This window comes from Bombina bombina, chromosome 1, assembly GCF_027579735.1.
Source record: "Bombina bombina isolate aBomBom1 chromosome 1, aBomBom1.pri, whole genome shotgun sequence".
NCBI classification, from domain to species: domain Eukaryota; kingdom Metazoa; phylum Chordata; class Amphibia; order Anura; family Bombinatoridae; genus Bombina; species Bombina bombina.
In genome coordinates, this window is record NC_069499.1 from 474,728,532 (window position 1) to 474,745,255 (window position 16,724).

A 16,724-nucleotide genomic window follows, 5' to 3' on the forward strand; every position below is an offset into this window, starting at 1 on the left:
AGAAACACGCTGCTGTAGTGACAGGAACAATGCATGAAATTGGTTGTAGAAGGTAACCTTGCTGAACAAACATCTTTTTAAGCAAACCCTCTAATTTTTTATTCATAGGATCTTTGAAAGCACAACTATTGTCTATAGGGATAGTGGTGCGTTTGTTTAGAGTAGAAACCGCCCCCTCGACCTTGGGGACTGTCTGCCATAAGTCCTTCCTGGGGTCGACCATAGGAAATAATTTCTTAAATATAGGGGGAGGGACAAAAGGTATGCCGGGCCTTTCCCATTCTTTATTTACAATGTCCGCCACCCGCTTGGGTATAGGAAAAGCTTCGGGGGGCACCGGGACCTCTAGGAACCTGTCCATCATACATAATTTCTCTGGAATGATCAAATTGTCACAATCATCCAGAGTAGATAACACCTCCTTAAGCAGAGCGCGGAGATGTTCCAATTTAAATTAAAATGTAATAACGTCAGGTTCAGCTTGTTGAGAAATTTTTCCTGAATCTGAAATTTCTCCCTCAGACAAAACCTCCCTAGCCCCTTCAGACTGGTGTAAGGGCATGTCAGAACCATTATCATCAGCGTCCTCATGCTCTTCAGTATCTAAAACAGAGCAGTCGCGCTTTCGCTGATAAGTGGGCATTTTGGCTAAAATGTTTTTAATAGAATTATCCATTACAGCCGTTAATTGTTGCATAGTAAGGAGGATTGGCGCACTAGATGCACTAGGGGCCTCCTGAGTGGGCAAGACTGGTGTAGACCTAGAAGGAGATGATGCAGTACCATGCTTACTCCCCTCACTTAAGGAATCATTTTGGGCAACATTATTATCAGTGGCATCATTGTCCCTACTTTGATTGTCACATTCATCACATATATTTAAATGGATAGGAACCTTGGCTTCCGAACATACAGAACATCGTCTATCTGATAGTTCAGACATGTTAATAGGCATAAACTTGATAAAGCACAAAAAACGTTTTAAAATAAAACCGTTACTGTCTCTTTAAATTTTAAACTGAACACACTTTTTTACTGAATATACGCAAAAGTATGAAGGAAATGTTCAAAATTCACCAAAATTTCACCACAGTGTCATAAAGCCTTAAAAGTATTGCACACCAAATTTGAAAGCTTTAACTCTTAAAATAACGGAACCGGAGCCGTTTTTACATTTAACCCCTATACAGTCCCTGGTATCTGCTTTGCTGAGACCCAACCAAGCCCAGAGGGGAATACGATACCAAATGACGCCTTCAATAAGCTTTTTCAGTGGATCTGAGCTCCTCACACATGCATTTGCATGCCTTGCTTCTCAAAAACAACTGCGCATTAGTGGCGCGAAAATGAGGCTCTGCCTATGACTAGAAAAGGCCCCCAGTGAAAAAGGTGTCCAATACAGTGCCTGCCGTTTTTTTAACAAAATTCCCAAGATTAAAATAACTCTCCAAAGTTATAAACCATTAAATATGCTTATAAAGTAATCGTTTTGGCCCAGAAAAATGTCTACCAGTCTTTAAAGCCCTTGTGAAGCCCTTTTATTCTTATATTGAAAATTAAGAAAATGGCTTACCGGATCCCATAGGGAAAATGACAGCTTCCAGCATTACCAAGTCTTGTTAGAAATGTGTCATACCTCAAGCAGCCAAAGTCTGCTCACTGTTTCCCCCAACTGAAGTTAATTCCTCTCAACAGTCCTGTGTGGAAACAGCCATCGATTTTAGTAACGGTTGCTAAAATCATTTTCTCTTGTAAACATAAATCTTCATCTCTTTTCTGTTTCAGAGTAAATAGTACATACCAGCACTATTTTAAAATAACAAACTCTTGATAGAAGAATAAAAACTACATTTAAACACCAAAAAACTCTGTGGAGATGTTGCCTGTGCAACGGCAAAGAGAATGACTGGGGAAGGCGGAGCCTAGGAGGGATCATGTGACCAGCTTTGCTAGGCTCTTTGCCATTTCCTGTTGGGGAAGTGAATATCCCACAAGTAAGGATGACGCCGTGGACCGGACACACCTATGTTGGAGAAATATAAGCCGGTTAATAATACCAAGGGAGTGTCAATGCAACCACTGCTTCCGCCTGAGGATCCCTGGACCTGGACAGGTACCTGGGAAGTTTTTTGTTTAGAGGAGATGCCATCAGATCTATTTCTGGAAGCCCCCACATCTGAAAAACTTGAGAAAACACATCTGCGTGGAGATACCATTCTCCCGGATGTAAAGTCCGACGACTGAGGTAATCCACTTCCCAATTGTCTATACCTGGGATATGAACAGCAGAAATTAGACAGGAGCTGGATTCCGCCCAAACAAGTATCAGAGATACTTCTTTCATAGTTTGAGGACTGAGTCCCACCCTGATGATTGACATATGCCACAGTTGTGATATTCTCTGTCTGAAAACAAATGAACGTGCGATTCTCAGGGCTCTTCAGTTTTGGCCTCTGTTGAAGAGAGAACTGGAGTTCCAAAATATTTATTGGTAATCACGCCTCTTGAGATTTCCAAACCCCTCGTGCTGTCAGAGATCCCCAAACAGCTCCCCAACCTGAAAGACTCGCATCTGTTGTGATCACAGTCCACAAATGAGGCCCCTAGAATTATTCGATGGTGATCTAACCACCAAGTCAGAGAAAGTCGAACATTGGGATTTAAGGATATTAATTGTGATATCCTTGTATAATCCCTGCACCATTGGTTCAGCATACAAAGCTGGAGAGGTCCCATATGGAAACGAGGAGATCGCGTCCGATGCTGCAGTCATGAGACCTATAACTTCAAGGCACATAGCTACTGAAAGGAATGACTGAGACTGAAGGTTCCAATAGGCTGCAACCAATTTCAAAGTCTTTTGTCTGTTAGAGACAAAGTCATGGACACTGAATGTATCTGAAAACCTAAAAAGGTTACCTTTGTCTGAGGAATCAAAGAACTTTTTGGTAAATTGATCCTCCAACCATGTCTTCGAAGAAACACTACTTGATTTGTGTGAGATTCTGCAGAACGTAAAGACTGAGCAGAACGTAAAGATAACATCCAAATAAGGAAACACAGCAATACCCCACTCTCTGATTACAGAGAGTAGGGCACCGAGAACCTTTGAAAAGATTCTTGGAGCTGTCGCTAGGCCAAAAGGAAGAGCAACAAATTGGTAATGCTTGTCTAGAAAAGAGAATCTTAGGAACTGATAGTGATCCGGATGGATCGGAATATGAAGATATGCATCCTGTAAGTCTATTGCGGACATATAATGCCCATGCTGAACAAAAGGCAGAATGGTCCTTATAGTCACCATTTTGAAAGTTGGTACTCTTACATATCGATTCAAAATCTTTAGATCCACAACTGGTCTGAATGAATTTTCTTTATTTGGGACAATGAATAGATTGTAATAAAACCCCAGACCCTGTTCCTGAAACGGAACTGGCATGATTACCCCTTATAACTCCAGGTATGAAACACACTTCAGGAAAGCCTGAGCCTTTACTGGGTTTGCTGGAATGAGTGAGAGAAAAAAATCTTCTCATAGGCGGTCTTACTCTGAATCCTATTCCGTTCCCCAGTGAGACAATACTCTAAAATTTTTCAAAGAAGTTTGGACCAATTCGGTCCAAAATCATTGGATTCAATCTGCCCCCCACCAGCTGAGCTGGAATGAGGGCCGCACCTTCATGCGGACTTGGGGGGTGGCTTTGATCTCTTAAATGGCTTGGATTTATTTCAATTTGAACAAGGCATCCAATTGGAAACAGATTCCTTGGGGAAGGATTAGGTTTCTGTTCCTTATTTTGTCGAAAGGAACGAAAAACGGTTAAAAGCTTTAGATTTACCCTTAGGTCTTTTATCCTGAGGCAAAAAAACTCCCTTCCCCCCAGTGACAGTAGAAATTATTGAATCCAACCGAGAACCAAATAATTTATTACCTTGGAAAGAAAGAGATAGCAATCTGGACTTAGAAGTCATATCAGCATTCCAAGATTTGAGCCACAAAGCTCTTCTAGCTAAAATAGCTAAAGACATATTTAACATCAATTTTGATGATATCAAAGAATGGCATCACAAATGAAATTATTAGCATGTTGAATCAACTTAACAATGCTAGACAAATCATGATGAGATACTTGTTGCGCTAAAGTTTCCAACCAAAAAGTTGAAGCAGCTGCAACATCAGCCTAAGAATTTGAAGGCCTAAGAAGATGACCTGAATATAAATAAGCTTTCCTTAGATAAGATTCAAGTTTCTTATCTAAAGGATCTTTATAAGAAGTACTATCTTCCGTAGGAATAGTAGTATGTTTAGCAAGTAGAGATAGCCCCATCAACTTTGGGGATCTTTTCCCAAAACTCCAATCTAACTGCTGGCAAAGGATACAATTTTTTAAACCTTGAAGGAATAAAAGTACCACCAGGCCTATTCCATTCCTTAGAAATCATATCAGAAATAGCAGCAGGAACTGGAAAAACCTCTGGAGTAACCACAGGAGGTTTATAAACAGAATTTAAATGCTTACTAGTTTTAATATCAAGAGGACTAGTTTCCTCCATATCTAATGTAATCAACACTTCTTTTAACAAAGAACGAATATATTCCATTTTAAATAAATAAGAGGATTTGTCAGTGTCAAAATCTGAGGCAGGATCTTCTGAATCAGATAGATACTCAACAGAGAAGGATAATTCAGTATGTTGCCGGTCATTTGAAATTTCATCAACTTTATGAAAAGTTTTAAAAAGACCTTTACGTTTATTAGAAGGCAGAATGGCAGACAAAGCCTTCTGAATAGAATCAGAAATAAATTCTCTTAAATTTACAGGTATATCTTGTGCAGGTAATGAACTACTACTGATGGATACATTCTCTGCATGTAAAAGTTTATCATGACAACTATTACAAACCACAGCTGGAGGTATAACCTCCACAAGTTTACAACAAATGCACTTCGCTTTGGAAGAACTGTTATCAGGCAGCAGGGTTCCAACAGTGATTTCTGAGACAGGATCAGATTGAGACATCTTGCAAATGTAAGAGGAAAAAAAACAACATATAAAGCAAAATTATCAATTTCCTTATATGGCAGTTTCAGGAATGGGAAAAAATGCAAACAGCATAGCCCTCTGACATAGAAAAAGGCAATAGGCAAATAGAAATGGGGTCTTAAATAATGAAAATATTAGGCAGCAAGTATGACGCACAAAAAAGGAAAAGATTTTTGTGGCGCCAAAAACGACACTCGCGTCATAGATGACGCAACCTTGTGAAGGACTCTGCATCAACCAAGACGACAGAAATGACGAATTTGTGTCAATGAACGTAACTTCGCGCCAAGAATGACGCAATAAACGTTGGTATTTTGCACCCTTGCGAGCCTAATTCTGCATGCAAATTTAAAAGACAGTCAATTTGAAAAAGACTATACCCCAGGTAAGAATAAATTATTCATAAAAAAACATTTCCCAGATATGAAACCGACAGTCTGCAAAAGGAAATATACTGAAAACCTGAATCATGGCAAATATAAGTACAATACATATATTTAGAACTTTATATACTGTAAATACATAAAGTGCCAAACCATAGCTGAGAGTGTCTTAAGTAATGAAAACATACTTACCAAAAGACACCCATCCACATATAGCAGATAGCCAAACCAGTACTGAAACGGTTATCAGTAGAGGTAATGGAATATGAGTATATCGTCGATCTGAAAAGGGAGGTAGGAGATGAATCTCTATGACCGATAACGGAGAACCTATGAAATAGATCCCCCGTGAGGAAAACCATTGCATTCAATATGCGATACTCCCTTCACATCCCTCTGACATTCGCTGTACTCTGAGAGGAATCGGGCTTCAAAATGCTGAGAAGCGCATATCAACGTAGAAATCTTAGCACAAACTTACTTCACCACCTCCATAGGAGGCAAAGTTTGTAAAACTGAATTGTGGGTGTGGTGAGGGGTGTATTTATAGGCATTTTGAGGTTTGGGAAACTTTGCCCCTCCTGGTAGGATTGTATATCGGATACGTCACTAGCTCATGGACTCTTGCCAATTACATGAAAGAAATTATCTTATAAGCTACCTAATTAACCCCTTTACCTGCATTGCTGGTCCCAAGCGGGAAACCGCTAATCACACATCTGAGTCATGAGATTAGATCAGCGGCAGGTTCCGCTTGGGACCAGCTGTGTTCTCTCTTGACTTGGGACTTCTGCCCCTCAAACCCCACTAACTATTTCAAACTAATGCCCAATTAAGTTATCACAAATACAACATCACTTCTAAGACTGAGGGGGCTTGTAGGGTCTGATATCCTGAGTAATCCTAACATAATTTAGCCAAAGTTCCCAATCTAATCAGGATACATAATTTGAAAATTAGAACTTATAATGAAAGATCCATTCAAACTATGGCTCTACACTGAAATGCAAAACAGTCAGAAGATACAATTCAAGGACCTACTTACTGGTTGGAAATATAGGGCTGTTTGTTCCATCAGGGAAATAAAAATGACCAGTTTTCAATTTATTTATTTTTTATCAATGAGGAAGGTTTAAATAGCAACATTAGTATTTTTGCAGAAGATACAAAGTTATGCAAGGTGATTAGGTTAATACCCAAGATGTGGAACTCCATGCAAGAGTCACTAGAGAGGGAGGGATAAAAATAAAAACAGCCATTTTCCACTGAAAAAATGAATCCACAACCCAAAAAAATAAGTTTATTCTCATAAATGAAAGAAAAAAACTTAAATCAACCCAAAAAAATAAGTTTATTCTCATAAATGAAAGAAAAAAACTTAAATCAAAAGCAGAAGAATAAAACTGAAACAGCTGCCTGAAGAACTTTTCTACCAAAAACTGCTTCTGAAGAAGCAAATACATCAAAACGGTAAAATTTAGTAAATGTATGCAAAGAGGACCACATCAAAACGGTAGAATTTAGTAAATGTATGCAAAGAGGACCAAGTTGCCGCTTTGCAAATCTGATCAACTGAAGCTTCATTCTTAAAGGCCCACGAAGTGGAGACTGATCTAGTAGAATGCTTGATGAATCAAAAGTTTTAACCAAGAAGCCTAGGAAATAGCAGAAGCTATTAGGACACAGGGAAGGGACAACAATTTCTCTACTAATGTTGTTAGAATTCACAACCTTAGGTAAAAATTGAAAAGAAGTCTTGAAAACTGCCTTATCCTGATGAAAAATCAGAAAAGGAGACTCACAAGAATGAGCAGATAGCTCAGAAACTCTAGCAGAAGAGATAGCCAAAAGGAACAACACTTTCCAAGAAAGTAGTTTAATGTCCAAAGAATGCATAGGCTAAAATAGAGGAGCCTGTAAAGCCTTCAAAACCAAATTAAGACTCCAAGGAGGAGAAATTGATTTAATGACAGGCTTAATACAAACTAAAGCTTGTACAGAACAGTGAATATCAGGAAGTATAGCAATCTTTCTGTGAAATAAAATAGAAAGAGCAGAGATTTGTCCCTTCAAGGAACATGCAGACAAATCCTTATCCAAACCATCCTGAAGAAACTGTAAAATTCTAGGAATTCTAAAAGAATGCCAAGAGAATTTATGAGAACAACACCATGAAATGCAAGTCTTCCAAACTCTATAATAAATCTTTCTAGAGACAGATTTACGAGCTTGTAACATAGTATTAATCACCGTGTCAGACAAACCTCTATGACTTAGTACTAAGCGTTCAATTTACATACCTTCAAATTTAATGATTTGAGATCCTGATGGAAAAACGGACCTTGAGACAGTAGGTCTGGCCTTAACGGAAGTGGCCAAGGCTAGCAACTGGACATCCGAACCAGATCCGCATACCAAAACCTGTGTGGCCATGCTGGAGCCACCAGCAACACAAACAATTGTTCCATGATGATTTTGGAGATCACTCTTGGAAGGAGAACTAGAGGCGAGAAAATGTAAGCAGGATGATAACACCAAGGAAGTATCAGCGCATCCACAGCTTCCGCCTGAACATCCCTGGACAGGTATCTGGGAAGTTTCTTGTTTAGATGAGAGGCCAGGAGATCTATCTCTGGAAGACCCCACATCTGAACAATCTGAGAAAACACATCTGGATGGAGAGACCACGCCCCTGGATGTAAAGTCTGACCGCTGAGATAATCTGACTCCCAATTGTCTACACCTGGGATATGCACCGCAGAGATTAGACAGGAGCTGGATTCCGCCAAAGCAAGTATCCGAGATACTTCTTTCATAACTTGAGGACTGAGAGTCCCACCCTGATGATTGACATATGCCACTGTTGTGATATTGTCTGTCTAAAAACAAATGAACGAATCTCTCTTTAACAGAGGCCAAAACTGAAAAGCTCTGAGAATTGCACGGAGTTCTAAAATATTTATTGGCAATCTCGCCTCTTGAGATTTCCAAACCCCTTGTGCTGTCAGAGATCCCCAAACAGCTCCCCAACCTGAAAGACTTGCATCTGTTGTGATCACAGTCCAGGTTGGCCGAACAAAAGAAGCTCCTTGAATTAAACAATGGTCATCTATCCACGTCAGAGAGTGTCGAATATTGGGATTTAAGGATATTAATTGTGATATCTTTGTATAATCCCTGCACCATTGGTTCAGCATACAAAGCTGTAGAGGTCTCATGTGAAAACGAGCAAAGGGGATCGCGTCCGATGCTGCAGTCATGAGACCTAAAACTTCCATGCACATAGCCACTGAAGGGAATGACAGACTGAAGGTGCCGGCAGGCTGCAACCAATTTCAAACGTCTCTTGTCTGTTAGAGACGGAGTCATGGACACTGAATCTATCTGGAAGCCTAAAAAGGTGACCCTTGTCTGAGGAATCAAGAAACTTTTTGGTAAATTGATCCTCCAACCATGTTTCCGAAGAAACAACACTAGTTGATTCGTGTGAGATTCTGCAGAACGTAAAGACTGAGCTAGTACCAAGATATCGTCCAAATAAGGAAACACTGCAATACCCTGTTCTCTGATTACAGAGAGTAGGGCACCTAGAACCTTTGAAAAGATTCTTAGAGCTGTTGCTAGGCCAAATGGAAGAGCAACAAATTGGTAATGCTTGTCTAGAAAAGAGAATCTCAGGAACTGATAATGTTCTGGATGAATCGGAATATGAAGGTATGCATCCTGCAAGTCTATTGTGGACATATAATGTCCTTGCTGAACAAAAAGGCAGAATAGTCCTTATAGTCACCATCTTGAAAATTGTTACTCTTACATAACTATTCAAAATTTTCAGATCCAGAACTGGTCTGAATAAATTTTCCTTCTTTGGGACAATGAATAGATTTGAATAAAACCCCAAACCTTGTTCCTGAAAAGGAACTAGCATGATTACACCTGAAGACTCCAGGAAAGCCTGAGCTTTTACTGGATTTGCTGGGATACGCGAGAGAAAAAAAAAATCTTTTCACAGCAGGTCTTACCTGAATCCTGTTCGATACCCTTGAGAAACAATGCTCTGAATCCATTGATTTTGGACAGAATTTATCCAAATATCCTTGAAAAACCTTAATATGCCCCCTACCAGCTGAGCTGGAATGAGGGACGCACCTTCATGCAGACTTAGGGGCTGACTTTGGTTTCTTAAATGGCTTGGATTTATTCCAATTTGAGGAAGGCTTCCAATTAGAAACCGATTCCTTGGGGGAAGGATTGAGTTTTTGTTCCTTATTTTGACGAAAGGAACGAAAACGGTTAGAAGCCTTAGGTTTTTTATCCTGAGGCAGAAAAACTCCCTTTCCCCCAGTAACAGTTAAAATAATAGAATCCAACTGAGAACCAAATAAAATTACTACCTTGGAAAGAAAGATAGTAATCTAGATTTAGATGTCATATCAGCATTCCAAGATTTAAGCCACAAAGCTCTTCTAGCTAATATAGCTAAAGACATGGATCTAACATCAATTTTGATAATATCAAAAATGGCATCACAAATAAAATGATTAGCATATTGCAGTAAGCGAATAATGCTAGATATGTCAGAATTCAATTCTTGTTGCACTAAATTCTCCAACCAGAAAGTTGATGCAGCCGCAACATCAGCCAAAGAAATTGCAGGTCTGAGAAGATGACCTGAATATAAATAGGCTTTCCTTAGATAAGATTCAAGCTTCCTATCTAAAGGATCCTTAAAGGAAGTACTATCTTTGATAGGAATACTGGTACGTTTAGCAAGAGTAGAAATAGCCCCATTAACTTTGGGGATTTTTTCCCAAAACTCTATAGAATTTGCTGGTAAAGGATACAATTTTTTAAACCTTGAAGAAGGAATAAAAGTACCACCTGGCTTATTCCATTCCTTAGAAATCATATCAGAAATAGCCTCAGGAATAGGAAAAACCCCTGGAGAAACCACAGGAGGTTTAAAAACAGCATTTACACGTTTATTAGACTTAAAGGGACAGCGTAGTATAAATTAAACTTTAATTATTTAGATAGGACTTGTAATTTTAATCAACTTTCCAATTTACTTTTATCATCAAATTTGCTTTTTTCTCTTGGTATTCTTAGTTTAAACTAAACATAGGTAGGCTCATATGCTAATTCTAAGCCTTTGAGGGCTGCCTCTTATCACAGGCTTTTTAAATCTCTTTTCAACACAAAGAGACAGAAAGTACACATGGGCCATATAGATAACACTGTGTTCAGGCATAGGGGGTTATTTAAGATATAGCACCAAACAATACTAAATGCAAGACAATAGATAATAAACAGTCACAGTCATGTGATCAGGGGGCTGGAAGAAGGTTCCTAGATACAAGGTAATCACAGAGGTAAAAAGTATATTAATATAACTGTGTTGGTTATGCAAAACTAGGGAATGGGTAATAAAGGGATTATCTATCTTTTAAAACAATAACAATTCTATGGTAGACTGTCCCTTTAACGTCAAGAGGACTGGTTACCTCAATATCCAAAGTAATTAACACTTTTAATAAAGAACGCATATACTCTATTTTAAATAAATAAGTAGATTTGTCAGTGTCAATGTCTGAGGGAGGATCTTCTGCATCAGATAGATCCTCATAAGAGGAGGATAAATTATTATGTTGTTGGTCATTTGAAATTTCATCAACTGAATGAGAAGTTTTAAAAAGACCTTTTACGTTTATTAGAAGGTGGAAATGCAGACAAAGCCTTCTGGATAGAATCAGAAACAAATTCTTTAAAATTCATAGGTATATCATGTACATTAGAAGTTGAAGGAACTGCAACTGGCAATGTACTATTACTGATGGACACACTATCTGCATGTAAAAGTTTATCATGACAACTATTACAAAATGACATTCGGCGAAATAATTTCCACAATCTTACAACAAATGCACTTAGCTTTGGTAGAACCAATGTCAGGCAGCAATGTTCCAGCAGAAACTTCTGAGGCAGGATCAGATTAAGACCTCTTGCAAAATGTAAAATAAAAAACAAACATATAAAGCAAAATTATCAATTTCCTTATATGACAGTTTCAGGGATGGGAAAAAATGCAAATAGCATAGCCCTCTGATGGAGAAAAAAAGCCAAGAGGCAAACATCAATGGGGTATTAAAATAATGAAAAAGTTTGGCACCAAGTATGACGCACAACGTAACTGAAAACTTTTTTGGAACCAATAATAACCGGAAATGACACACTTGCGTCACTAATGACGCAACCGTGTGTAAGGCTTCGGCGTCAACTATGACGCCGGAAATTACGAAGTTGCGTCAGATGTATTTTTAGCGCCAAAAAAAATTCTCGCGCCAAGAATGACGCAATAAAGTCTAGCATTTGGTGCACCAGCGGGCCTAATACCGCCCGCAATCTGCAAGAAAGTAGTCAATTGAAAAAAAGACTAAACCCCAGGTAAGAAAAAAAAAATTCTTAAAAAAATGTTTATTTTCCCCAAATATGAAACTGACAGTCTGCAGAAGGAAATACATGAACCTGACTCATGGCAAATATAAGTACAATACAGTACATATATTTAGAACTTGATATAAATGCATAAAGTGCAAAACCATAGCTGAGGTGCCTTAAGTAATAAAACATACTTACCAAAAGACACCCATCCACATATAGCGAATAACTGTTTCAGTACTGGTTTGGCTATCAGTAGAGGTAATGGTAAATTGAGAGTATATCGTCGATCTGAAAATAGAGGTAGGAGATGAATCTCTACGACCGATAACAGAGAACCTATGAAATAGACCCCCGTTAGGGAAATCATCGTATTCAATAAGTGATACTCCCTTCACGTCCCTCTGACATTCGCTGTACTCTGAGAGGAATCGGGCTTCAACAATGCTGAGAAGCGCATAGCAACGTAGAAATCTTAGCACAAACTTACTTCACCATCTCCATAGGAGGCAAAGTTTGTAAAACTGAATTGTGGGTGTGGTGAGGGGTGTATTTATAGGCATTTTGAGGTTTGGGAAACTTTGCCCCTCCTGGTAGGATTGTATATCCCATAGGTCACTAGCTCATGGACTCTTGCCAATTACATGAAAGAAAAATTGTTTTCTGCCCAAGTCAGAAACAGTCTAGACACTTCCCTCATGGCTAGGGATCTGAGTGTTCCCCCTTGATTACGGATGTAGGCCACTGCTGTAATATTGTCTGACTGGAAACAGATAAGTTACTTTTTTCAGTAGAGGCCAATTCTGAAGAGTCTTAAAAATTGCATAGTTACAGTACATTTAACAGCAACCTCGTCTCCCAAGGAGACCAAACTCCCTGTGTCCCCTGAGACCGTCAGACTGCACCCCAAACTCAAAACACTTGAATCTGTTGTGATCACAGTCCAATTTGGACAGACAGAAGGATTCCCATTTGAACAATGGATTGATGAAGTATTTACCAAGACAAGGAAAAGAATAATCTTCTGAGACAACCGAGTGTTATCCCTGCACCACTGACAAAGCATACAAAAGTTAAAGAGCTCTCATGTGAAACTGAGCAAACAAAATACCATAAATAGAATCAGAAGCTACTATCATCAGACCTAATACTTTCATGCAAATAACTACAGAAGGGAATGGAACAGACTGAAGATTTGCACAAGCTGAGAGAAGTATCAACCTTCTTTGATCTGTCAAGGAAAGTCTCATGGAGACTGAATCTATTATGACACTTAGGAAAGTAACCCTGGACTGAGGAGAAAGAGAACTCCATTGCTTTTGAAGAAACGTCTGTCTGTATGAGATACTACTAAATGTAAAGATGAACCCTATACCAAGATATCGCCCAGGTAAGGAACAATTGAAACACCCTGAGCTCTTATTACTGATGAGTCCCCAGAAACTTTGTGAAGATTCTCAGAGCAGAAACCAGAACAAACAGAAGACAAACTGCGCTTGTCCAGGAATGCAAATAGGAACATAAGCATCCTTCAAATCTATTGTGGACATAAACTGCCCTTGCTGAACAATAGTTTGTATTGTTTCCATGTTCAAAGAAGGAACCCTGAGAAACTTGTTTAAATGAATAGTCAAAACTAAAAACGTTCATGATTCATAAAGAGCATGCAATTTTAAGCAACTTTCTAATTTACTCCAATTAGGTTTTCTTCATTCTCTTGTTGGTATCTTTATTTGAAAAAGCAAGAATGTAAGCTGAGGAGCCCAGACATTATTGGTTCAGCACCTGGGTAGGGCTTTCTGATTGATGTCTAAATGTAGCCACCAATCAGAAAGTGCTACCCAGGTGCTGAACCAAAAATGGTCCAGATCCTCAGCTTACATTCTTGCTTTTTCAAATAAAGATACCACAAGAATAAAGAAAAACTTATAGGAGTAAATTATAAAATTGCATGCTCTATCTGAATCATGAGTTTCATTTTGACTAGACTATCCCTTTAAAGTTTTTAAATCCAGAACAGGCCTGCAAGTTACCTCTTCTTGGGAACAATAAAGAGGTTGGAATAAAACCCATGCAACTAAATATTTAGAACCCATGGATCTTCAACAGACTGAAACTAAGCCCTCTGAAAAAGGAGTAATCTGCCCCCTACCAGAAGATCTGGATCAAGGGCTGCACCTTCATGCTGACTTGGTAGAAGAGAAAGGTTTCTTGGACTGCTTTGACTTGCTACAATTAGGATTTGGCTTCCAAGAAAATCTGGAAGAATCCTGTTTTTGAGAGGAAGGAGGAGGACTTCTGGTTCATAAACTAACAAAACGAAAATAATTAAAATCCCTGCTTTTACCCTTAAAAGGGACAGTCAACACAAGATTTTTTTGTTGTTTTAAAAGATAGATAATCCCTTTATTATCCAATCCCCAGTTTTGCACAACCACCACGGTTATATTAATATACTTTTTAGCTCGGTGATTACCTTGTACCAAAGCATCATCTGACAGTCCCCTGATCACATGACATTTTATTTATTATCTATTGACTTTCATTTTAGCCAATTAGTGCAGTGTCTGCCACAATCCACGGTCGTGCTCACAATGTTATCTATATGGTTTACCTGAACTAGCTCTCCCCTGTTGTGAAAAGCAAATACAAAAGCATGCAAGTAGAGGCGGCCTTCAAGGGCTTAGAAATCATATGAGCCTTCCTAGGTTTAGCTTTCAACTAAGAATACCAAGTGAACAAAGCAAAATTGGTGATAAAAGTAAATTGGAAAGGTTTTTAAAATTACATGCCCTATTTGAAACATTAAAGTTGTTTTTGGACTTGACTGTCCCTTTAACTTTTTTATCCTGAAAAGCGACAATAATAATAATAATAATAATAATAATAATATCCAGAGAAGGTCCGAATACATTTTTTCCTGAAAAAGGAAGGGACGAAAAGCCTAGACTTAGAAACCATGTCAGCTGATTATGATTTCAACCATCAAGGCCCTCCTGTTCAGAACTGTTAATGCTATATTCTTGGCATTGATCTTAATGTCAACAGCATCACAAATGAAAGCATTAGTTGCCTTAAATGATTCAAAAGGAGAGGTTAATTCTATTTCTTGATCAGAAACTGACTCCTGATCATCTGAAAATACCTCACCTTACTTGGAGGAGGCATAGCTGCCAACATTTCAGATACAGTAGAGCGTACAAAATATTGAAATAATGTGGAAAATCTGTAGAACTGCATTTTATGGAATACACCAAGGGAGGACAAATACCCTTAGAAGCAAGAGCAGCATTGATCCGATTAGAATGCATTATTAAATAATCCATATAAGATTTGCAAAGCTGAGCAGGGAGTATTATAACAAGCTTGCAAAAAAAAAAAAAAGTATTAGTAGGAAAGTGTTTCCATATGCCGATACCCTGGCTGAGCATCTTGGGAAATTTAGTTCCAAAACCTCTGAAGAACCAAGTTTAAGGATGTCTGGTTTAGTGGATCTGAGGAACATTCACAGTAGTGGGGATAGTTTCAGTATGCTCAATAATGAAGTAAGAGGCCTAAGGAACCACAAAAAAATAATAATGTGGAAACAAATCTATATAAATGATTAAAGCATTATAATCATAAATAAGGAATAAAGGCAAGGAAAAACAAACTAACAATCTTGCATCCCCAAAAGAAGCTGTTGGCAGAATTGAAAACCTTATCCACTCCACACAAGAGAAGCTGGAAAATGCGAAGGATCGTTAAAGGGACAGTCTACACCAGAATTTTTATTGTTTTAAAAAGATAGATAATCCCTTTATTACCCATTTCCCAGTTTTGCATAACCAACATAGTTATAATATACTTTTAACCTCTGTGATTATCTTGTATCTAAGCCTCTGCAAACTGCCCCTTTTTTCAGTTCTTTTGACAGACTTGCAGTCTAGCCAATCAGTGCCAGCTCCCAGATTACTTCACGTGCACGAGCACAGTGTTATCTATATGAAATATGTGAACTAACACCCTCTAGTGGTGAAAAACTGTTAAAATGCAATCTGAAAGAGGTGGGCTTCAAGGTCTAAGAAATTAGCATATGAACCTCCTAAGTTAAGCTTTCAACTAAGAATACCAAGAGAACAAAGCAAAATTGGTGATAAAAGTAAATTGTTTAAAAATTACATGCTCTATCTGAATCATGAAAGTTTATTTTGGCCTAGACTGTCCCTTTAAGAGTTCATCCAGCAGTCCTGAAGAAACAATGATCGCTAACCCGACACAGCATAGAAGGGGGGGGGGGGAATTAAAGTACCAGGATTGAGAAATAAAAACAAAACCTGAAATCACAAACAAAAACGTGCCAAATAGACTATGCAAGCTAAGAAAACTAGATACATGCATGCGCAAACCCAACGTGTACTAAACGAAGATCTACTCGAAAATAGGCAGAAAAATGCAAACACCATAACATGCTTAAAAATCTGACATGCATTAAAAGATATAGGTTATAAAAAAATTCTATAAAGATCCCTTAGGCCCAATTCCATATAAAAAAAAAAAAAAAAAAGATGCCTGTAATAATAGTCCCCTAGCTATAATGCACAACTCCAAGTGTACCTACTAATAACTTATAGGCTAAGTGAGTGCATACAATAACAAACCCCATACTTACCTAGTAGGCCCCCTAACTACTGGGCTTACCACTTGCAGGAAAATACTGCTTCCAGTAGACAGCCAATCCAGTGCTGTACGGGTGACAGAAGAGAATCCATGTATATGGAGTATGATGACTATCCAACAGAGGCGGCTAGGAACTGGTCCTCAAAACACCTGTGACAGGCCTGTGACTAACTCCTAATTGTGACACTACCCAATACT

The 16,724-nt window shown here is 38.5% G+C and overlaps 1 protein-coding gene across 1 annotated transcript in view; it reads right to left on the bottom strand.

Annotated features, from left to right (window-relative positions):
* The window catches only part of LOC128645485 (interferon-inducible double-stranded RNA-dependent protein kinase activator A homolog A), a 52,740-nt gene that overhangs the window by 12,087 nt on the left and 23,929 nt on the right, over positions 1-16,724 (bottom strand). The gene's annotated exons all lie outside the window — the stretch shown is intronic.